General features: G+C 40.4%; 1 long non-coding RNA gene across 2 annotated transcripts; it reads right to left on the bottom strand.

Moving 5' to 3' along the window:
• Nucleotides 1-439: 439 nt before the first annotated feature.
• LOC128086633 (uncharacterized) lies at nucleotides 440-20,925 on the bottom strand. 2 transcript variants are annotated; one of them, XR_008209448.1, is made up of 3 exons: nucleotides 20,785-20,925; nucleotides 1,611-1,676; nucleotides 440-752 (listed from the first exon to the last, which is right to left on the bottom strand). It is a non-coding gene; the product is annotated as an uncharacterized LOC128086633 (long non-coding RNA). The 2 variants fall into 2 exon arrangements; XR_008209447.1 differs by having other exon boundaries at nucleotides 1,548-1,676.
• Between the last annotated feature and the right edge of the window lie 3,090 nt (nucleotides 20,926-24,015).

Raw genomic sequence — 24,015 nt, forward strand, 5'->3', positions numbered from 1 at the left:
AGTAGGTTAAGATGAGATATAAGAAGCATCAGACAAAAGGGAATTTTTCCCTCCTGGACACATAATAATATGGTTCTCCATCATTTACCAAAAAAAAAAAACTTAGAACTGGCTGAACGCTTTGTTTTTCATCTGTTCTTCCCATTTTTTCCTTAACAGCTGCTTTGTGTTCCATGTATTTTGGAGGCTATTGCAAATACATTTCTTTTTTTCTTTTTATTTTTTTCCCTCCTTCTTTTCTTTCACTGCTTGCTTCACGGTTTTTCTCACCTCTTCTCTCCCCCACTTCTTCCATTCACATTTGTGTTACTGTGCCCTAACAGAAAATCAGTCGCTCCGTGCCAAAGACAACATACATCACCCAGTGACGGCTCCTTCTGCTTCTACCCGTGACCTTTAGAAACAAAATAGCCAAACACAAACAAGAAGAGATAAGGGCTCATTCTGGACGTGGCATTTTTATTTGCTTCAGGTGCGATTTATAAAGCTGTCACCGAGTTCTGCTGGCAGCTGCGGATGCAGTAGGAAAAGTTGTTTCTGTATCCCACACAAACGGTGATGGGAAGTGATTTAACTCTTTGGCTGCTCCAGGTGCTGTGTGTGTGGCAGTTCTTTGGGTCTCTGTCTTGAAGAGAAGGCTTCAAAAAGATGGCAGTTGAGGAGGTCGCACAGCAGATGTGGTCATAGGATGTGGTCATGTCAGGTCTTCAGAGCTCTGCCCCTCTTCTTGTACATTACAGCTGCATTTGAAACTGGATGATAATGCAGACTTTAAGCCTTCATTTCTATCTGACTGGGATACAGGAGAAAACAGACTTCTTTTCTGATTTTGCTAAATTAGCTTAGGCATCTCAGGTAATCTCTTTGTGCCTCAGTTTCCCCATTGCTGTCACAAAGATACACAAAGATCATCCCATGCTTTTGAGATCCCAGTAGGTTTGTTTTTTTGTACAGGGCAGAACCTGCTGCAGTCTGACCTGCCTTGCAGGGACAGGGATGAAAGGTGAAGAGGAACAGAGAGGCTGGATGGGGCATGGAAGGATCTGTAACACAACTCACTTAGTGCATTATTTGTGCTGTGACCAGGGGCACCTTTCCAAGTATCGCAGCATGGATGACTCTAAAAAATATCATAGTCCAAATCACCTGATTTTGCACCTAAATGCATACTTTCACTTTGGTCCAGTGCTCTCCACTCTCCCAACTTCAACCTCCTTTTCCTGCTGCAAGTTTCCTTATTAGAGCAGTTGCTCACACATGAAGGCATATGAGTTAAAAGTGCAGCTCTGTCATGAATGTCTACAAACACTTTGTGTTTGTATCCTTCACTGTGCTATCTGCCAGTATAATCACTTTCCTCCTATATTAATTCTCTCTGTACGTGAAGACTTTAATCCTTTCTCTCCTTTTATATAGAACTTAATGCCATGAATATTGCATTTAGTGCCATGATCATAGAATCCTAGAATCACAGAATCATTATGGTTGGAAAGGACCACTGAGACCCCCAAGTCCAACCCCAGCCCATCCCCACCATGCCCACTGACCATGACCCTCAATGCTACATCTCCATGGTTCTGGAACACCTCCAAGGATGATGTCTCCCCCACCTCCACCTTCTCCCTGCTGAGAAACCTTGGACCACATCTTCCGGGCCAGAGAGACACATTCAAATCCTAGACAGGGTAAAGCAGAAGATTTATCATGCGCCAAGCAGCCTAACTATCCCAGAGCCCCAAACTTCACACTGACAACAGAATCATAGAATCATAGAATTGCTGAGGTTGGAAAAGACCTTGAAGATAGAGAAAACAGTTTGTCTCCTCCCATTAATAATATGCATGGACTATTTCCATCAGTTCCCCTTGATTTATTTTTCTCCAGTATTTTCTCAAGTGCATGAAGCTCACTTACTCTCCCCAGTCTTTGCAAGTGATACAAATGGCCCTGAGCACTGCTATACTATCCCAGAGTGCAGGTTGGTATTTCTGACTTCCCTGCCTCCTTACTGCTGTTCATTTGAGGGGTGACTGTAGCTAGAAAGTGGCCTTTAGGTTGTTTTTTTCAGACATTATTACACTGTCAAGGCGAGGTGTAAGGCAAGGCTGTTGAAGAAAGAGATTTGACAAGTGAATTTGTTTTAACAGGCAACACAATTTAGTCCATTTAAAAACAAGGCGGAATTGTAAATGCTTTAGGGACTCAGCCCTGCAAACACTGGTGTCCATAGGCCCCCAAAAGTATAATTAAATCAGGAGTTGATTGACTGAAGAAAAATAGAACGTCAGCAATGAAGGCAATTATAGAAAACAGCAATTCCTCTGCATTACTGCTCTGTTTCATTTTCAGGCTTGGAAACTTCACTGAGGTATGATCTTTGGCCTAACCTCTCTGGAGCCAAGAGCAAAACCTCTCTTTGGCTTCAACACAACCAAGATCTAGGCCCAAAAAAAGGTCAAGGAAGGCACTGATGGTGCAGATTTGCAAAGGAAAATCTTGCATGGAAAATCTTCCTCTAGATAATGGTGCAAATCTGTAAATTTTCAGCCCTGAGCTGGGCTTAGCTGTGATAATCCAACCTGACTGCTGCACGAGAGTCATCCTGGGAAAATGTCACCTAAATCAGGTTACAGGTTCATGGTTCTCCAGTCAAACTCTCATTGCACGTCCTGGAACTTTGCTTGTTCTTTCTTTCTTCATAGTACAGTCCACAGAACTTGGATGAGAGAGAGAAGAGGTGGCCTTCTTCATATGGATGGCACATCTCATCTCTACATCCTCAGGGCATGCCCTCTCATGCCAGCCTCTTGCTTATAACTTGAACCATAGAGAGTTCTCCTAACTCAGATAAGATAGCAGCTGGGTCTGGACACCATGTTCAGAATGGGCTTTGTAGCTTAGATAAAACTCCCAGAGAAAACTTTTTCTTCAGGGAGCTGGCAAACACAGTCCTGACCCCAGCTGCAGCCTGTAGCTGGCTTGCTTCAAAACTTCCCTGAAAAAATAAATAAGAGGTTCTCTCCAAATTCATTGAGAGAAAGTACCCCAAACGTATTTATTGACAGTGGCTCTTTTCCCTTCCAGATAGGGTTGGATGGAACTTCTACCTTTGGAATCTGACCAGCATTTGAGACACAACATTAGAAACACAGCTGGGCAACTCCCAAACATCGCCTCTTGGGTCACTCTTTTATTCTTTTTACTCCCCCTCTTTCCCCTTAGAAAAGCACTACGCAGACCCTATCATTCTCAGCATTTTGGTGCAGAGGCAATGTTAAGCCAATAGCATGCAGTTGAGCATTTGGAGAGCAGAAAGAATTAAAAAACTTGCCAACAGTCTTGTGTGTTGAACTGTATTGTAAATACTCCTCAAAACACTGGAAAGTTGTTACCATTCTGCTTAATTTATAAATGCTGAAACTGGGGCTTGGAGATGCAAAATGAATCACTGAGGGACATTTAACAGGTTCATAGCAGACAGACATCTCTTGGGAGACATTCCGCAGTCACAAGACCTCACATTATTTGTTGCATGGAGTTTATGGAAATTATCTATTTCGAGCTTGGGAAAAATACCCTTGTAAATCTTGCTGTGATCTCAGAAGATCTTTCTTCCCACCCATTCCTTTCTAACTCCAACCAGTGTCTTACAGCTCTCAGTAAGGAGAGGATTTAGCAGAGGGCTGTTGGAGTTCGTGTAGTATGGTTCGGTTGTGGTTGGGCTTAATGATGTTTAAGGTTTTTTCCAACCTGAGCAATGATTCTATGATTCTATGACATGTAGAAGTGCCTGTACCATCTTCTCCTCTTAACAACCCCAGGAAGGCTGTCAGAGAAGCTCTAGTTTGTGAGATGTGATGAGTGCCATGTGGTGCTGTTGGCAGATCTTAGAAGATGCATGCATGCTGACAGGAATTTTTGCTTTCCATTTCAATTAAGAAACAGAGGTTAAAAAAAAGAAAGAAAGAAAAAACAACAACAACAACAAAAAACCAAAAAACAGCCACAAGGAGCTATTAAACCAAATTGCTATCAACCTTCAGCCCATCTGGGTTACTGACAGCTTCTATTTCCAAAAAGTGTTTCTGGTAGAAAAATGAAGCTCTAGGGCCAGGCCTGGCAAAATCTCAGTCCCCTCTGAGAGTTGCTAAATATCCTCAGATCCCCACGGAGGCACTTGCTGATGTTGTAAGGTTATTACAGGATAAATGAGGGCACAGTTTGGGCAACTTGCCCAACTGAGGAAAACAGAATAATACTTTTGACAGTGTGTGTGGCTTTGATCAAAAGAGCTGACCCTCCAGACCCAGATCCAAAGACAGGATGGTTGGTTACAGAGTCTATGAATGCAGCCCTAAGGAGTTCTTGTGTTTTAGTTCTCACAGCTGATGGTCCTGCTGGTTTTAGGTGCCTAAATCCAGCACTGAGATACCATTAATACTCACGGGACTCCTTCTCAGCCTCACACATGGTGGGCAGTTGCATTTCATCCAACTGCTTAAACCTAACAATCTGATAGCATTTCTTTTGACACAGAACAGTGTTCATGAAGCAAAACCTTCCCAGCTGCTGGTTGATATGGTTGGTATAAGCACCAAGTCCCAAGAGAGAAACAGCAATAGGGTCATGAATTAACCTCTACACGGAGGATGCCAGCCTCTGGACAGTAGCTAGCTGCTATGTGTTGGAACTGCAATTAAGATCTTATCGTAGGGATCAAGGACTAGGGATCATAACTGAGGGATCAAGGACTGGAATAAGAAGTGCTAGAAAAAATGTAGGATATATATATAAACTCTTTTTCTAGGGCAGCAAGTCTGCTACATGAAACAGAGTAATTTGGTAAGTGATGTATATGCTGTGTGGTGAGCCCTTCACTGTAATGCTAGAGAAAATCTGAATGTGCACAGGACAGCCATCATGTTAACATTAGAATATCTGAAGTCTCTCGGGAGACACTTTCTGTGCTTTGGAGCCCCATTTTTTAAGATGTCTTCCACATCTAAAAGACGTATGAAAAGCGTGAAGACCTATTCACTTGTCAGTGTAGACTGAAATCTGGGCAGCGTCAAGCAACTGTCTGCAATGTAGGTGTACATGTACACCATGAAACTCCAGTGAAGCTCCCAGTTAAGAGATAAACCATCTTTTTCTCTTTGAGGATTCAGGACTTGAGAAAACATTACCAGCCATCCTACACGTTAATGGTGATGACAAACACAGATGTCTCATCCAGCCACTCAGCACAGCACTGCTGGCACAAGTAAGGCACCTGGCTTTGCTTTTTAAGGTTTTGGGGTGTTCCTGTGCATTTTGCTGAAAGTGGCATCCTCAGTCTCCTCCAAAGAAACAATTAGATAACAACTCTACCAAACAAGACAGACATTTCACTAAGCATCACTATTGTGCCAATATGACTTCATCAGAAGGACTGTAATATACAAGACAGGAATGAGTCTTGGTCCATATTTTTTAAGGCCAGATCTAAAAACTGTTCCATTGCCTTCAGAAGTGGCCACCACCACTGCCACCTATGGACTTTTCAGAGCCATTGACATTTCAGAGCCAAAGGAACATTTAAACTGAATGTCTTAGAAATTGCTATTTTTTTTCAACATGGTAAGCAGAAATGAACTGATGCCTAGCACTAGATTTACATGATTGCCCTCTTCTGGGGCATCTCAGAACAACTCACCCATGCTCAATGCCTGACAGCTTTCAGTTCAGTAGCAAAGGATATTCAGGGGGCAAAGGAAAAGCCAAGAGGACCAGCAGAACACTCCAAAAAATGAAAAACTGCAGTTTTGAGCATTTCTATATTCCTTGCTAAGAACACACATGGAGCCTATTTCTGAGTATAAACCAATATCCCTCATTCTTGAGCAGTAGGAGACATTTCATAAGCTGGCCATGATTTGGTATTACTCCAGTGAAGTTATTTTACACTAACATACAGGAAAAAATCAAAAACACTGAATTTGAAGCAACAAAAAATTGAAAGAAGTTGATATCTATCCAAGCTTTAAGATTGGTGCATGTAGTAAAGGAGAGCGTGCAGTCTTACAATGCTGAACTAACTGCAGAAGCAGCAGAAAAGGGTGTGAAGGGCATGAAGGTTGTGCATTATCTTATGAAGCTGTAATCATTACCCACTGTGAATAGGGATTTCACAGCACAAGACAGCTGCTGGATTAAAGAAACAAATACTGACCACAGTTTCTACAGTTTACTACTCAAATTTGCCCAGGACAAAGTGGATAGTATCTTATCTGAAGTTCTATCTCCTTCAACTGAAGCTGAAAGCACTGGGAGGGCTTTTTAGTGCAAAAATGAACTAGGCACTCACTGACACAACTTTGTGGGTGTGCATACATTTCACTGCAAAAATACATATGCATATAGTGAAGACAAAGGAAGTGAGCACTACAAGAATAGTCCCTCATTTGCAAAAATTGGAAGTAAATATAACTATATTCTACTAAACTATGTGTATACATCCAGATATCTTCAGCACTGAAAATTTTATCAAAACCAAAGATTATGAAATTGAAAGAAGTGAGCTTATCTTAGCTTGTAACCTGTTACATAGGGCCTGTTGAGTGACTTCCTCCTTTAAATTGACAATTACATAGAAGTTGTGAGGAGTAGAGTTTGCTGATTTTCTTCAGTTACTGCAGAACAGAGGGTTTTCATTAGAGCAAAACACGATTCCACCAAAATTTTTTTCTTCAAACACTTTCATCACAGTCTGAACAGATCTTTTAAACTGTTCCTGTTGCCAGTGCAACAGTATTTGTAGCCTCTCATATCCAAGAGCAAATCTGGTGAGCAAACTGCAAAACCAATATTTATTTAGCATTTAATCAAGCTCGTTAAATTATCCAGAACCTGAACAAATTGTTCAGAGCACAATTTGAGCTCTGCACTCATCCACCACCACCATCCACCTGATGCTGGATAGGAGCTGAACATGTTGATAGAACACCACGGCCATTAGGATTTTGAGGTGATCATTTATCATAGTAAATGAGTAGGAATTGCTTTTTCTATTTTCCATGCACTATTAGGCCTGGGGTGTTTGTGTTCCATGGATCTCAGTCTGAGTAAACACATTTGCAAACTTTATTTCAATTGAGCTGTAATGGTTTCAGCCCAGATTTCAAGCTAGACATGACCAGCCTGTGTAATCCCAATGGGGACATCACAGATTGATTTAGAACTATTACGACTTATTTTCTGAAAATCACATTCTAACACCTTTGTTCATGTTGCATAAAAGCTAAGTGGGAGAATAATTTTCCCTTGATGTTCAATCCATGTTGAGATGAAACCAAAACTAAGAAAAATGAAACAAAAAGAGAAATAAAACAAAACAACAGAGGTTAATTGTCTGAAAGGTTAGAAGACAAAGCTGATAAATAAGTCAAAACATTCTTAAATATCATCACTATACTTCTCAAACAGTCATGAACTGAATTCTTTGTCCAACCTACACATGTCAAAGTTTGTAGGGAGCTTCTAAAAACAGAAGGTTTTAACAGGTTAGAAAGCAGGTGTCCAGCTTATTCTGTAAGGAGAACAAAAGAATGAGGTTTGCTTTTTCTTGAAAACTCTTCCTGACATGTTTTATCATGATTCTATTCAGATGTTACAAATTTATCTGTGCTTTAAAGTGTAAGAGCACCCCGACATGGTACCAGTTACCTAGGGAAATATACCAGTTCAGAAGATATCCACAATCAAACCAGCACATCTAGATGGGTTGAATCTTTTTGTTATAAAGAACTGGAGTTCCACTTGAAGCCTCAGCCCTTAGCTTTGTGTTGGGAAGGGTAAAGATGCTTAGAAGAAAATCCTTTAAATCCAGTGGAATGAACTTATGTTCTCTTAGTGGAATGAGATTTTAGGTTTGATCTAACAGTTGTCTGGGAAAATTCAAAGAAAATTCAACTAAAATAGACATTACACAGACAGAGATGGAGGCAATTCACACCCACAAGATTTTTCTCTCTGGAGACCAAGATGTGGAAGAAAGTCAAAGTGCCTTACCTTAACATGACACAGCAATGCTGGATCAGAGCTCACATCTCTGCTTGCTGCAGGTGTCGTCATGCCTAGCAGGAAACTAATAAGCATGGTCTACAGAACATTGAATTCCCACATTCCTCAACCTCACATCTCATTATTTTCCCTGCAGAGTTCCCATGGTCTGAAAAGAAGCATACAGTGCAGGCGTCTCCCAAAATCTGACTTGGGCTGCTCCCTCCCTGCTGACTCATAAACAGGAATTGCAGTCATTCCTAGGTGACTCCTCAACAGCCCTCTCACATAGGCTTACGATCAGCTGCAGGAGCTTTTGTTTTCTTGTGGTCAGCCACTCTCCTCTGAAAAGTCCCTGGAGGAAGCATTATATTTCCTCATACAGGCTTTGAACCTCTGGATTAGCACGAGCACTTCCTTCACAGAAGGAATTTGTTCTGCAGCCTTGGGGAAACACTGGGTTAAAACAAATGAGTGAAATCTGACAACAAGAGGTCGTTTCCAGTTTCCCTCACTGTAGCAGCCTTCAGGATTTGCTTCCTTCCAGGCTTAGGTCGTGATTCAGGATGAGCTAAGTTCTTTGCAAGGTTCCTGCCCTTCAGAAGATACAAGTCTGCTTGAATTTCTTCACTGAAGTCTTTGTCATCCTAAAGGACCTTGTAATTATCTGACAGAAGAGGTCAGCTTTTACAAAAGAGTTTCTTTGAGGTGAATTACTGCCTTAAAATGTTCAATTTCCGTGTTCCTATTTTTCAGTGTGTCATTATGCATCAAGCATACTTACGTCTGAATTGGAAATATCTGTCCACAACCAAGCAGAGTCTGAAAAATACTGTGTTTTCATTTAAGCATTGTACTTAAGTATTCTTCAGAATATATGATTTTTGAAAAGTAAGGTTAAATGAAGTCTTTCCAACCTATGCATTATCCCTTGATTAGTTCAGAATTTAGGAGAGTAGATCTGATCATATGTCTTCAGGACAGGTTCTCTGTGGTCTGAATTGGAGAGTCAAGATAAAGAGCATGACTGTGGCAATGCAACCGAGATCCCACTGGTTGCTCCTTTCTTTATAATTACTTTATCCAGAAGGATTTGATTCACTCTCCAGAGATGCAGTTTTCCCCTTTTTGCCATTAATGTGCATTCCTTCAGGTCAGCAAAATGCAGTTCCATGGGTTTCACTGCCTATTATTATCATGTGGAAATATTCAGTCATTGTCTTGTTGCACATAAAGACATTTTTAGTATTAGATCTGAACTTTTAAGCCAAACAGAACGTAATGGACAGGCATCTTCCTTCAAATGCCATAGAGCAATCCCATGACGAAGTCCATAATTAGTTAACTAATTATTAGGCTCCGTGTTTTCATTTTTTGATTATGTCATTTCTGTCTTATGCCTGGAGGCATACAAGGGCAGGCTGGATGTGGCTCTGCTCAGTCTAGTCTGGTGGTTTGCAATCCTGCCCACAGCAGCGGGATTGAAACTAGATGATCATTACGGTCCTTTTCAAACCAGACCATTCTGTGATTCTATGATTTCTGCCATCTTCTGAATTAAAGAAAATATTTGAGCAAAAGAGCATCTTAATGTTCTCTATAATGAAATTAGTCCGATGCAGAAAATGCCCAGCATTTGGTAGAAAGCCAATTCAAACTGAACAGACTATTTAAATTCGAATGGTCTCTGAACTGAGCTTTCCAGGAAAATAAACCTGCAAAATGTGATTTTTTTTTTCTGCTGGAGGATGTGTGGGTTGGGTTCCCTCTCAAAACTCATGGAGTCATTTCCTTCCTGATTCATCATGCTGCATCTTTGGGCTACCTCTGTATGGATGGACATCCTGCTCCAGGATTAAGCATGCAGTTTGGATATCTAAAGATCCTTTGATCACATGGGGAAAATTCTGTCTATTTTGTGAAGAGGTAAAGAAATACTGACAGCAAGGGCAACTAAGCTCTCATTCTGTCTGAGTTCCGAGTTACAGACAACCATTTCAATCACAGAGTGTCTAAGTGGTCTGGAAATCCTGGACTCTCTGTTCAGAGTCAAAGCAAATGACTGATTTTGTGATGAATGTAAACCTAGATTTAGAAAAGAATCCAGCCTGATTTATAGTTGGGGTTCTAACTTCATTTCAGAGAAAATTCAAAGCAGCGGAATTTTTGAGCACTTCTCTCAAATATTCCCAAAAACTACTTAATAAGAAAGTTTCCATTCCATTTTCCTTCTGCATTTTGAATCAATCAGGTTAGGAATAGGTTGAAAGTGTAGAAAAAAAAAGGGGGGAAAGCAGAAGCAACTACTTTGTAGTGTATACAGTGCTATCCCACAAGCACAAACAGTGAACAAGAATTGAAAGGATGATTACTCTTCTGCTCAGGCCGCTGATCTGGATGCCTGGTGAGGTTCAGGTTCATGCTGAATTCTTGTAGACCACATCAAGTCATTAATTCCTTCCACTACCACTCCTTCTCCACAAGACATCCAAGCAGACCTATGTCCTTGCATGCGGAGAACATCCCTTGCAGAGCAGCTGAGAGTGGGGCTGAGGGTTTTCAGGAGCAAATTAGGTCACCAGAGAAAGAAAAAGAGCTTGAAACTGGGATTTTACATTCCATTGGCAACACTTCACAAATTTCTCTCTTTTCTCTCTTCCTCTCAGTTGCATGTTTGGGAAATGAGGAACGATGGAATTTGTGTATTAGAATTCATTGAGAATTTTTGGCTAATGTATTTTCCTAGAAAGAGGCCTGATTCACCAAGCTGCAGTTGTTTCCTTCAGGTTCTTAATAAGTAAATAACTACGTGCATAAACACATGCATAAATAAATGTGTTTTGAAATTGTTGTATACAGCTTTGAGTTTCTTTGAAGGAAATGTTTAATTTTTGCTTTGTAATAGCTCTTGCTTTTGCATTGCTTATTACTCTATTTTTACATTATTTCCATTATTAAAAGGACCTAAAGCATGAAAAATATCTTGAAACACCAATGGTGAATTCTTCACGGATTACTGATCTGCAAGAATTACCAAGTTTTGATGGTAAAACTTCTGAAATCTGAAATTCTCACAGGACAAAAGGAGGTTTCACAATCAGTTCTGTTTCGATATGATTATTATTTTGTTTTTTGTGTGTCTGGCGGGTGAAGGAGTGGATTTTATGTAAATCTGATTGAAAAGTATGTTTGCTGGATCTGGCCACATCCTGTGTTTTTTGTCCCACAGCAAATCCAGAGTGACTCAAATAATCTTTATGGCTTTGCAGAGTCTGCTGAGATAAACAAGAGGAGAATAATTTGTCATGATATCCCTAGAAGAAAAACAAGTTTAGATGTCACATCATATCCAGTTCTGAACACATAAGTGTATTGCTCTTGTTCATTTGTTAACCGGTGTTGGGAAGCTCACCAAATCTTGCCTGCAAAGTCTATGAAAAGAAGTGGTTACTATATAAGTTTTGAAATGACTGTCTCCGTATTGGGAAGAACCAAGTCTCCTGGACTGCAGGAGAACAAACAGGAACATTAAGTGCAGTGTGGGTAAGGATTAAACAGAAAGACAGTACAGGAAGAATTTTCTTTGAGGGCTTTGAGCATTCATCCCCTAATGGTACAGCTGCTGCCCGACTTGTCTGCCATAATTCAGCAACAATTTCTATTGCACAAGGTGACAGGGACTTCTGAAGTGGAAGGTCTACAAGGATGGTCCTCACTTCTTCCTGTCTTCTACTCCAAGGTCTAAGTACCAAGCTCAAATTGCGCTCACCTTGTTGGTATCAGAAAAGCACATTAAGAATGGACACTCTGTCATGCATGAGCATTTGTGGGACAAAACTTCTTTGACAAAAGGCATCAGACAAAGAGATATAGCAGAGTAAGGAAGAAGTCTTTAAACGTTGATTTTGCTTCTGCGATTTTCCAACAAGCTCATTGCTGAAGGTGGTGGGATTTGCAAAGGAATACTTGATTTCACCTCTCTATGAATAACTATTTGTTTTCATACAGCATTCATTAGAAGTCATCAAGACTCAAATCTGTGAGATACTATGATGGATTAAGGAGAAATATGATGACCTTTCTTTTCCAAGGCTGACTTAGAATAGGGCATCAACAATTTTTATATGTCATAAGTCTACCAGTAGTGAGTTTAGGCTGACTGGCAGGAAAGGAACTGCTCATGTGACAAGAAGGTGTTCTCTCTTATATTACACAAAATTAAAAACAAAAGACAAAGGGAACATTAACTCTTGTGAGGCCCCATCTGGAATACTGCATCCAAGTGTAGAGCCCACAGTACAAAAAAGACAGGGAGCTGTTGGAGAGGGTCCAGAGGAGGGCCACGAAGATGATCAGGGGACTGGAGCATCTCCCCTATGAGGACAGGCTGAGCGAGCTGGGCTTGTTCAGCCTGGAGAAGAGAAGGCTGCGGGGTGACCTTATTGCAGCCTTTCAATAGCTAAAGGGAGCCTACAGAGGGGAGGGGAATCAACTCTTTGAAATGGTTGATATGTTTAGGATGAGGGGAAGTGGTTTTAAGTTAAGGGAAGAGAGATTTAGGTTGGACATCAGGGGGAAATTGTTTACCCAGAGGGTGGTGAGGTGCTGGAACAGGCTGCCCAGAGAGGTTGTGGATGCCCCATCCTTGGAGGTGTTCAAGGCCAGGTTGGATGGGGCCCTGGGCAGCCTGGTTTAGCATTAAACGTGGAGGTCGTTGGCCCTGCATGTGGCAGCGGGTTGGAGATTCATGATCCTTGAGGTCCAACCCTGGCCATTCTGTGATTCTGTGATTCTATGATTAGGAAAAGTTTGAGTCAAAGGGGATACACCAGCTGAAGTCTGGCCAACATATATAGCTCATGGTCAAATGAATACGTATGGGATTTACAAGAAAATGTTGAACATTCCCAAAGAAGCAATGACTACAGAAATTGATTTTTTTAAAATGTTTTTCCTTTTAACTTTTTTTTTCCCCCATAAAAAAAAAATATGGGAATAGAACTAGTGCAGTATGAGAATGAGAATGAAGACTTTCCTATAGCTCAAGCTGAAATGAAATGAAATGGCAAACAACTATGGGGCATTTTGGAGATTGGAGAGACTGCTGCTCACAATAGAAAAGAGGAAACTTGAGATCCTAGGAGGCACTCCAACAGTTAGGGAAGATACCAGGTCCCTGTTCATTTGATCTGAAACTCATCAGTGTTCTCAAGCCTAAATTTTAAGAAGTCCATTCTATTAATATTTGAGTCTTTGGATTTTTCCCTCATGTTTTGAAGGTCTGTAAGTAATAAATTATCCATATTTCCCATAGGATTAAAATTCAATTTCCAGTTTTCAGAATGTTTACGTTAGCAGAAGAGCCACTTTCTGTTTCAATATTTGGATTAATAAATTTTGGAAAGGTAACTTCCCACCATTTAACATGATCCCAAACAGCTTTGTATGATTCGAATGCACCAGTTTCATCAGAGCCTTTCTTGGGAAAGGTCACACTACTCTGGGCAGGAATTTATAATTAAAAATAAAAAGGAACAGACACATTTTAAAACAGCTAAAAGTGTGATGGTTTAAGAACATATCTAAAATGACATTGTTTAAATTTTTAACTAGAAAAAAAAAACAACAAAGGAAGATTTTAATGTTTCATAGTTCAACTGCATATACTCGGTCGTTGGTCTTCTGCCTTTGTTGAACTTTCTCTTTATCCTTTTTGAGACTTTCACTTCATTCACACTGGAGATATTTTGCAGCCTTATACAGTACAGGACAATTCAGCAGAGCACAGCTAAAACAACAGAAGAAACCCTTTCCAGCAAACTGAATGGTGCACAGAATGATGATCTTTTCCTATTGAGTCTATTGGGTAGCTGGCACTATAAAAACATAGAGTACTGCTACTGGGTTGTTACTGCTTTCTCACTCCAGAAACAGCCGTATTTTACTGGTAAAGTAAAATATGGTATGCTTAGAAAAGAATATGGAAAAGTATTCACTTGTTAGCACTTTTCACTGCCAGAAATATTTTAATTTTTTCAGGTCACTAACCAAGTTGGAGGATAGACTTCACAGAAGTTTATAATAAAACATTTCCCCTACAAAACTGAAGGGGCTTGAACTCAATCAGCAATTACTAATGAATTTTATTCATGTTATGGTATTTATTTAGGTGCATAAAATATGTTGGGGATTGGAATTTCTCCTGGCAAGTCCTGCAAGTGTGTCAAGGAAAAGTCTCTGCTCTGAATACTGCTAGTGGAAAGTCAAAATAGACTGCTCAAAATAGACTGCTTGCATTATTTGCCCTCGAGCAAATATCTCCAGTGAATTAGGATTGTTCTGCTGGCACATGATGGTAAAACCGAGCAGTAAAGGGGAATTCAAGTTGTGTCTGATCAAGATGTTCCCATGACTCTCATCGGAACAGAGCCTCCTAAGTCTTAAATACTCTTGCTTACAAAATTCCCTTGTGTCCTAGGGAAAGGTCATTATCCATGCTTACCAGAAGAGAAAGTGAGGTGCAAGTGTTAAACCCACATATTTTTGTGAATGTTCACTCACTTTGATTTTACTGTAAATCAAGAATTTGTGTACCTTTACGAATCCATGAGCATCACAAAGCATGATGTATTGGAGCCAGGTACTGAGCCACCAGTAAACCACTGCTGGTAGACTATGAAGAATGCATTAGACAGTGTCAGGAATGATACAGGTAAAACTGTCCCTGCATAAAGAAGATGAAGAGACTTGGTAGCAAGTATAGGTCTCTACCAGACCAATTTCTCAAAGACTTTGTATGATAAGGGCACAGGACAGGGAGATTGGAAGTCACCTCATCCTTCTCAATAGGAATGCACAGAGCAGCAAGGTAATATGCTCCCAGCCTACAAATAAGATACTTAAGTCTCTCCCACATCATAATTCCCCAACTTGGTTAACCAAGGCCATGGTATGGATCCACCAATTCATAAATCATGGCCTGTATTGTAGGGAAGAGTAAAGCCATGGGCAACAGCGTGAGCCTCAAGCTGTGAGACTTTTCTATCATTTAGCACTGATTCATGCTGGATCTCATCCCTTCGCTGCTATAAAGGCACATGGCTCTAAAGGAATTGTAAATACATCATTTTATGTGGCACGTGATTTGTACTCTGTCTTGGAAAAACAAAGGGAGAAAAATTCTATGGACTTGCAATCCATTTTCCTTCAGCTGTATTTTAAAGCCTAATTTCTATACCTCCACTGAGTCTATCACCAAATCAAGCCCCCTGGATAATTCTGAACATATGTCATCTGACTGCCACAATGAAGATATTGATGTCCTCAGCTTAAGCTTCATAAACGTATGGACAATGCGATGTATATGCGTAGGTGTACAGATCATAGGTGTATAGGCTGTTCAGTTACAGCACTAATCTGCTCAAATCCACGTCAGTTCATCTGTAAATTAGCATTGGTTCATCAAGCACAATGTAAGCTGAAAAAACCAAACTCCCCAAGATTCCAAAAAGATCATTTATGGGGAAAATATGGGCATTTCACCTGAGAAATTTGCTATTCAAAGTAGAAATGTGCTTTCACGGCATGCCCTCTCCTCTACCACTTCAAGCCTGGACATATTTAAAGATAAAAGATAAAAAGTAAGTTGTAAATGAGTGTGGAGAAGACTAATGCACAATGTCGCCAAGAAAAACAGTGAATGTCTCTGTGGAAACCACATCCTTTGAAATATCTTCTGTGAAATCTTATGCCCTCAGATTTCATTATTCTGTCTGTTCTGTGTGTGTCACTTCAGCTTATTTCTTCCCATTGAAGAATCCTCAAATGCACTGCCATCCTTTGGGGAGGGGATATTATCTGGAGATAATTAAAAGAGGGGGGAATATTCCTGTGCAGTGAAGGAATGATGAGAAAGGCATAAATTTGTGGTTTCACTTTTTCTGGAAAACTCTTTATTGATGTCAGCAACAAACCGTTACTGAAAATAGCCATCAGGCATTAAAAGAAATGGTCTCTCATTCCTACCACTACTTCCCTCTGCTTTCTGTTATTGAAATTTCCCTATCTTAACACTAATGTATGGGTCCCAGTTTATAAGGGAGATGTTCCCTTGGTTTATGACTAGAAGACTAACTGCTGTAATCTCCTAAATCTTCCTTGATTTTCACTGTGAATTTCTTCTGGCAGGGGTACTGGCTCCAAAGGAGGTAAGTGAAAGAAGGATTCAATGGAGTGCTGTTCGATAAGAGTTTAAGTCATGATTCATCCTCTTCTAAAATGGAAGTCTAGAACAGATCTGTGGAATCACATCTAAAAGTGGCTACCTCTCTATGCTGATAATGTGGGAGCCCAGAATACCTGTCTCATCAATAGATAATTATGTTGCATTTACCCAAAGCTAGGTTAGAGAAAGAAAAGTTTAGATCTGTTTAGCTACTTGTACTGAACTACCCTTCATCCTTTCAGGAAGCAAAATATACCCTCTGTGAAAACTACTCCTGACAAGGACTTTGAGTGCACCTCATGTTCACAAGACAATGGCAGTGGTGAATGCTTCAAGATTTACTTTTTAGAAGTGGGAATATTTACACACCCACAAGTCAAGTCAGGAACATTTAATAAACACGGGCTCTGTTCAAAGCTGACACAGGCCTTGACAGCTGACTATAATATTTTGTGGACGTGGGTGATGCTTTTCTATGTATTCTGTTCCTTTCGGTGTACCCAATGCACTTAACATTCTTTGCAAACTAGCATTCAATCTAGGAGAGTATAATCCTGATTTTCCATGTTTCCAAGAGGCTAGAGATATTAGCAAGAGTTTATTTCACCTGCTCCACTCGTGTGGCACAGTAGGTGGTGGGACTGATTTCATGGAGTAAGATAAACACTGTTTTTGTATGTGGATGTCTGCAAGAGAGCTGGCGTCTGGGCTGATATTATAGCCAGAGAAGGGCTAGTCAACAATGCACCAGAGTGTAGCAAGCATCCCTGCTAAATCCATGTAATTGCTTGATTCACCTGTCTAAATAAAACCAGCTGGGTCTGAAATACCCACACAAATGGAGGGCTGACAGAGAGTTTAAAGGCTGTCTTCACCTTTGTGGTGATGAGAGTAGAAGGGATACCCTGTGACATTTACACAGGAGATCTCTAGGTTCAAGCAAAGAACATAGTAATACTGTGGGTATGTCTCAGATACATACTGATTTTACTAATTGCTCAGACACTGAGGGTCCATGTGGACATGCAATTGTGGACGCTGCATCCTACTCTGTCTCCTAAAAATGATTTAAGGTGAACCCCAGCACCTCAGTGCCTCTGTTAGCATTTCCCTGCCTTGCAAAGCAGTTGCATTAGACTACACTGCAGTATGCCATGGTCTCTAGACATCCCACAGCAACAGTGATTACTGGCTGTTGAGACTCCATTGACTTCCATGAAAGTTTAGCTACTTTATGCATGTACAGACAGCGTTCTCTCACTGACTATAATGGGAGCTATAGTAAATTAGCTCAGCTGAAGGCAACTGCATTATGGATTTGCACTTTCTCATGTGTAGGCATCTCAATTTAGGAGTCTTAAATCCCACTTTGGAATACTCTGTTAGGTTGAAAAACAAACTCCATCACACCACTTATAGTAGGGTCTAGTGCCAGTGTGGGCTGTAAAAGGTGGTAGGAATGTTATATTTTATATCTCCATCCTCACAGGAACATTTTCTTGGTTCACGTGAGAGATGGCTGACTGCAGGATGAGTAATAGTTGGTTTCAGCATTTTCTTTTTTCTTTTTTCCCACAATTTTCAGCACAATCCACAGTGCTCTGGAAGATCTGCTGTGCTCAAAATATTTCTAAGTCATACAAAATGCAAAGAATATTAATTTGTGGAGCAGCTCATAAGCAGACAGTCACAGGCACTGCAAACTGCCTGAAGGTCTGGGCAGACATCTGCTGCTGTCCACCTCCCACTCCTTATGCTTAACCAACAATTAACCATGAGCAGGAAGAAGGTGAAAGGAGAGGGATAAAGGCACAGACTTTGGCAGAAAAGCATTTCTGGGTGAGAAAATGATGTAGAGCAGTGCAGACTACTACTACTATTGATGGGCTCAGATATCATCTGTCTCTCTTCTGTTCAGACCCTATTCATTGTCTATTTGCTTATTCCAAGACTCTTTAGGTTTTGTGAGGAAGGGAAAACTCTTCAAACATCACTGCAAAACTTTTGCTTATGCACCATCTCTACAGTGGCTCTCCAGCAATTAAAGCAGAACTGAAGCAGCAGCAACAACAACAACAGAAAAGAGTGGTTTGTCTTTAAATTTATGTGGCACAAAGCACCAGCAGCTCGAGAAATGAGAGAGCGTTTAGTTCTGCCCTGGGACTTATGAAAACAAGTCTGAGACAAGTCAGTCACTGGGTTAATGCTGGGAAACAAAAAGGGACCTTTTCTATCTGTGCATTCAACAATTTCTATTTGCACTGGGAACCTCCTGGCTTTCCCACTTCACCTAAAGCCTCCAGGTGTATTTTATAAGCCTCGTAATAGTTTTGGAGCCTCAGTTCAGGAGTTTAATTTTCACATACGATGCCATCTGCCGTCTGGACAGCCCTAAGGGGAATCCTTATTAAAATAACTCTGAGGCAGTAAAGCCATATGTGTAGCTTTACAGCTCATGGAAGGAATTATAGTCATTCAGCCAATAAGAAGAATTGCTCCGTGATGGCACCATAATTTTTCTCTGTATGTAGGGCCTTTCGTTCAATAAGAAGCTGCTCACCAAACTGTGCTGTGAAAAATTAAAGCCTTAGCAGGTGAAAGTTAGTGTAATGTGGACTATTTAGTTGCAGCTACAGTATTTTACACAGTTTACAAAACAGCTTATGTTTACTAATGGAGGAATACGATTTCCCCAGTGTCACTCTCTGCTCTGAAAAGGGAAATGTTCCAGATTCTTCCAGAAGACTTTAAAGGCTTTCACACCAAACTCTTCCTTTAACATGGAAGAAACTTAAGTCTCTGGAAGCCTCGACTGTAATGGTAAAGCAGTATTCAGAGTGGCATGAGTTTCAGTTAACTTTAGAGAGTCTACAGTGCAGACGAAGTTGTCTGAGCCAGTCATCTGAAGCTCCCTTTATAGCCCAGGGAGACATATTTAACTTAGCCAATACAGTTAGGAACACTGTTCATGAAGTTAATATCTGAAGTCAAACTAATTTTAAGTGCCTACTTCTGTCTCTATCCTACAAGGAGTTTTATATGGAAGATCATCTCAACCCTTGGTGATTACACTGCAGACGTCTGCATTTTTTAGAGGAGGATTGTTATGGGTTTTTTTTCCCATAGCCACACATTTGAATCATTCCCATACAAATTCCAAATTATTTTGGCTTTGACCAATAGGAATGCCATTCAGGAAGTCATTAGGTCACTGGGATGAGAAAAGCTAATCAACTCAGCCATGAAGTATCAACACAGAGAAATAGTTGTAGCATACCTATAGCCGTGATAATATGGAACTATTTAAGAGTCAAGAGATACATGTAGAAACAATTTCTCTTACTGAGCCAATGACTGGAAGAAGAAGTGATGAGTGCTTGTATACAAGCATTTCTTACAATGAAGGGTGAATCCTACATATTGTCTCCACTTCTGAGGACTATGGCAGTGCATCTGGGACCCTGTTGTAGGCTACTTTGTAAGCCATGTTGCCATCTCCTTATCCAAAATAATGATAGAAATTATAGTGTTCTATCCTCATCGTGAAATTTACTTGATTCTGCTGTAGTGACATGAACAGATTGTTTTTCTACAGGATTGGCTGAATGGGTGTGTTTGGAGGAGGAAGGGGCTGTGCAGTATTGTGAACATCACCCAAGAATGGTAAGGTCTTCTGCCAATGTGAACTACTACAATAAATGTTTTCAGCTTCAGCCCACTTGCTGCTTATGTTTTGAAGAGGGAAAATACAATCATAGTATCATTAAGATTTCAGAACAACCTACTAAGATCATCTAGACCAGCATTCAATCCATCACCACCATGTCCACTAAAGAGCAAAATTAATAAGGGGTTGGTCACTTTGCAATAGAGGAAAGTGCAGCAAAGTTTCTGAACTTCTTTGAATCGTGTAACATGGGCTTCATAGACCCACTGGTCAGGTTCAACCACTTGATGAGATGCCTTTGGCTGCTCCATAGATGTTACAGGTAGGTTTAGCTGAAATGAGAAAGCAAAGGAGTTTGCAAGGCTTCTGAGCTGTGTGGAGCCCACTGCCAGGTATGTTCACTCCCCATAGTCAAAGTCTGTCATATAACCTTGCACACACTTTCATAGGCCACATGCGTGCAATACAACCAAGGCAGAACAAAATGTGAGAGGGATTATGGCCACAGAGGAAAAAAACTCTACCAGTCCTCTTGACTTTAATTAGGCATCACGAGAGGAATTGTGGCTGCTGTTTGTTAAACCCAGAGAACTTTACAGGCTTAACTCCCACTAAAAGCCAGGAAAATTCAGGTGGTCATAAACATCAACAAGGGCACGCAAAAATAAATCCAGTTATGGCATGAATAGGTAAGGCAGCAAGCAGTTCCTTGCTTCTTTTCATGAATGTGCAACTCTGTTCTCAAACGAAAAAAAGAGAAAAAAAAGCCAAAAGCAATAGTTTGTCTGAGTATATGAAAACATAGACAAAAACTTAGCTACTACCAAAAAAGATCTTAGTCTGGTAATTTTACCTTTGCATCAGGATTTGACTTAAATTCATCTTGATGTCACATTCAAGACTGTGCAGGTATATCTTCATCTGTATCTGACTTTCTCATGCTCAGTATTCCATGCAGTTAGGTAGGAGTAAAATACCTAAAAAACCATGTTTACTGAGGCTAGGACCAAAGTACTGACTCAAAATTTTTAGATTGCAAATATTTATAATTTAGTCTTCTATAATTAGAAGCCATCAAGATCCAATCAGCACTAGCTATCTCACCTGCTATCAATAAGCAAATGCTTCTTGGAACTGGCCTGGTTTGTTTCCTAACCAACTGGTATATTAATCCCAGAAATTCAATATTTGCTTAAGATAAAATGTCCTCCCAAGAGAAGTACTGCTGTACCAGGCAAGTGCCGGAAGAATAAGTGGGAAATGCTCCCCTTTGCTAGAGCTCAGCTCCAACAAGGGAAAAATGAAGGAAATTCCAAACATTGAAAATGACAGGAAAAAAATGCAAGAAATTTAAATAAGGGGATAAACATGTGACTGAGGTGAATTACACACGGTGGAGTGTGACAACTTCTGAGCACAAGATGTTCTTCAGTGACTTTCACACTCCACTCTCTGTAAAACAAGGTCTCATACATCCACGTGCTCTCTGATGGATCCTCTAGTGCTCTATCAGATTGACCTCTCATGACTCTAATCTGGTAGGATTAGCTACCTACCTCTGGTAGGATTAACTAACACTGACAGTTATAGAGGTTATGCCAATATTAAAGATCTTTGCTGGTAAGTAATGATACCAGTGACAGCACTCCTGATCAAGTCATGAGTTTTCTCACTTAAACATTTGTTTCCTTGTCACTCCACATCTTGTGTCATCTGAGTTTGGCAAGCACAAGTACATCACGACAAGTTAAAAACCCATTTTCAACAGATGAGTAGCCATGTTCTTAAAGTTTCTCTAAATGATTTGCAACAGGTCTAATATAAGAAAAAAATCCAAATGTTTCAGTTCCTGATCACAGTCCATTACAATTTCTTTAATGAGAACATTAGATATCTCCATTCCATACACATATGTGAAAAAAGTAAGTCTTGCACATATGAAAACACTCATTACAAAGAAAAAACTCACAATATTCAAAATTATTTTCCTGTCTTGTCTGACACTGATATTCCTAGATAGGCATACAAAAGATGTTTGGGTTTCAAGGTTAGTAGCAGGCAAAAGGCTGCAGGAATTACTAACAAACAAACAATGAAAAAGCAATAACAACACATTGAAAGCTATCCTTACACAAATGACCCTACAGTAATACCACCTGGTAACTGAAAATGAGCTCTTTGATTTCCTCATTTGCTGGCACACAAATGTTGGGAAAATACCACAGAAGTGTTGGAAAAAAATTAAAATGAAAAACAGGAGTGCTACATGTCCCCAGTTTCGAATGTCCCCTCTGGCCAATGCAGAAAGCAAATTGTAGAACTCAACCTTTCCTCTCACGTCAGTGATTATCATGGAACGTTCTATCACCCTGATGGACTACAAGACTTGAAAAGTATCACCAACACACCTTCTGTCTAGCAGGACATACCCATCTTCAGATAAAATTATGCATATAGCACAATGTAGCTTCATGCAGATTCATCTGAGCCAGCTTTGTACACATGTTGATTTGCCAGAACCAAAATCAGCAGAAAACTGCCAATGCAACAGTCTTGAAAGGAGTGGCAATTAACAGGCTGCACCTGGAGTCACAGTAACACTTCTCTGATGACAAATGTTCATGAAATGGAAGCTCCTTCTACCGAATTCCCTGATCCATTCCTAGTGGGAATTCGGTTGTACAATGGGAAGTGAGTTGTGTTAAGGAAAACTGTATTTTACTGAAAGATTCTGGAAATCTTTCATCATCACTAAATTAAGGGCCAAATGAGTATATTGGGAAGAGTGAGAAGGGAAGTCTTGATTTAGACATGTGTGACAGGAAGTAGAGAACTAACATCCATAGACGTAAGGGACTACTGAGTATTACCATCCACTCCAGGTGCAAGGTGTGCCAAGGCCCCCGAACAAAACAAAAAGCCAGGTCTCCACTGGGTGACTGGATAAAAGGAAGAGATCTGAGACATCTCATTTGAACACAAATGTAAAATGTAGAAGTACAGATATGTCAATCTGAAGCTGCATTTTCCTACAGATCACAATTGATTGACTAAATGCAAGTGCCTGAATTCATTTTAGGCACGAAGGCACATTCCTGCTGGGTGTCCAGAAGAAGGCTATGTAATACATGACCACAAGCTGCATGTAAAACCAGTGATTTCCAGGACAGATTGCTCATGCTCTTATTGCATGTATGCTATCCAAAAAGAAATCCTGCTCACTATTGCTCTGTTCTCAACGCTGCATTGCAGTTACTGTATGCACACAAACATCTAAAAGAGTCTACATGATGATGCCTGTGTCTGTATTAGGAATGGGACTCTCTTTCACATAGCCTTGTGCCCAGTGATATTTGAAAGACCTCAGAGTACCCAAGTCATCTATATGGGGCTCACAGATACAATTTAGAATCTATGGGAAACTCCCATCTGCTAAGTCCAAATGGAATAGACCACAGTAATTCAGATGGTCCCAAATGTCTGTCTTTGGTCAAATGAATTCCACACTAGACATTTAAGTTCCAAGTACATCTGAAATGGATGACAAAAAGCTAGTAATTTTATGTCATGGAGTCTATAGACATAGGTGACTGAAAGAATATAAGTGTTTACTTTAGGGAAAGAGGTACAGCTCCTCAACTTTATTAATTAGATACCAATCACAATGAATTCATGGACATCCAGCTCACAAGTAGTTAGCTATGTTTGTATGGGCGAATCTGCTAGGTAATTTCCACATGAGGAGGTGAAGATCATCACCAAAGGAGAGTCCTAGTCATTACCACCTACATCTAAAGAAAGGCTATAATCAGACTTCACTCAACACCTCCCTTACCTTTTCACAGAATCATAGAATGGCCTGTGTTGAAAAGGACCGCAATGATCATCCAGTTTCAACCCCCCTTCCACAGGCAGTGACGCCAACCAGCAGACCAGGCTGCCCAGAGCCACATCCAGCCTGGCCTTGAATGCCTGTAGGGATGGGGCATCCACAGCCTCCTTGGGCAACCAGTTCCAGTGCATCACCACTGGGTGAAATAATGTTCCTCCTGTCTCATTCAATGCAGTGCTGAAGCACTTCACA

The sequence above is a fragment of the Tympanuchus pallidicinctus genome, unplaced genomic scaffold (genome assembly GCF_026119805.1).
Source record: "Tympanuchus pallidicinctus isolate F22 unplaced genomic scaffold, pur_lepc_1.0 scaffold3, whole genome shotgun sequence".
In the NCBI taxonomy this organism is placed as follows: domain Eukaryota; kingdom Metazoa; phylum Chordata; class Aves; order Galliformes; family Phasianidae; genus Tympanuchus; species Tympanuchus pallidicinctus.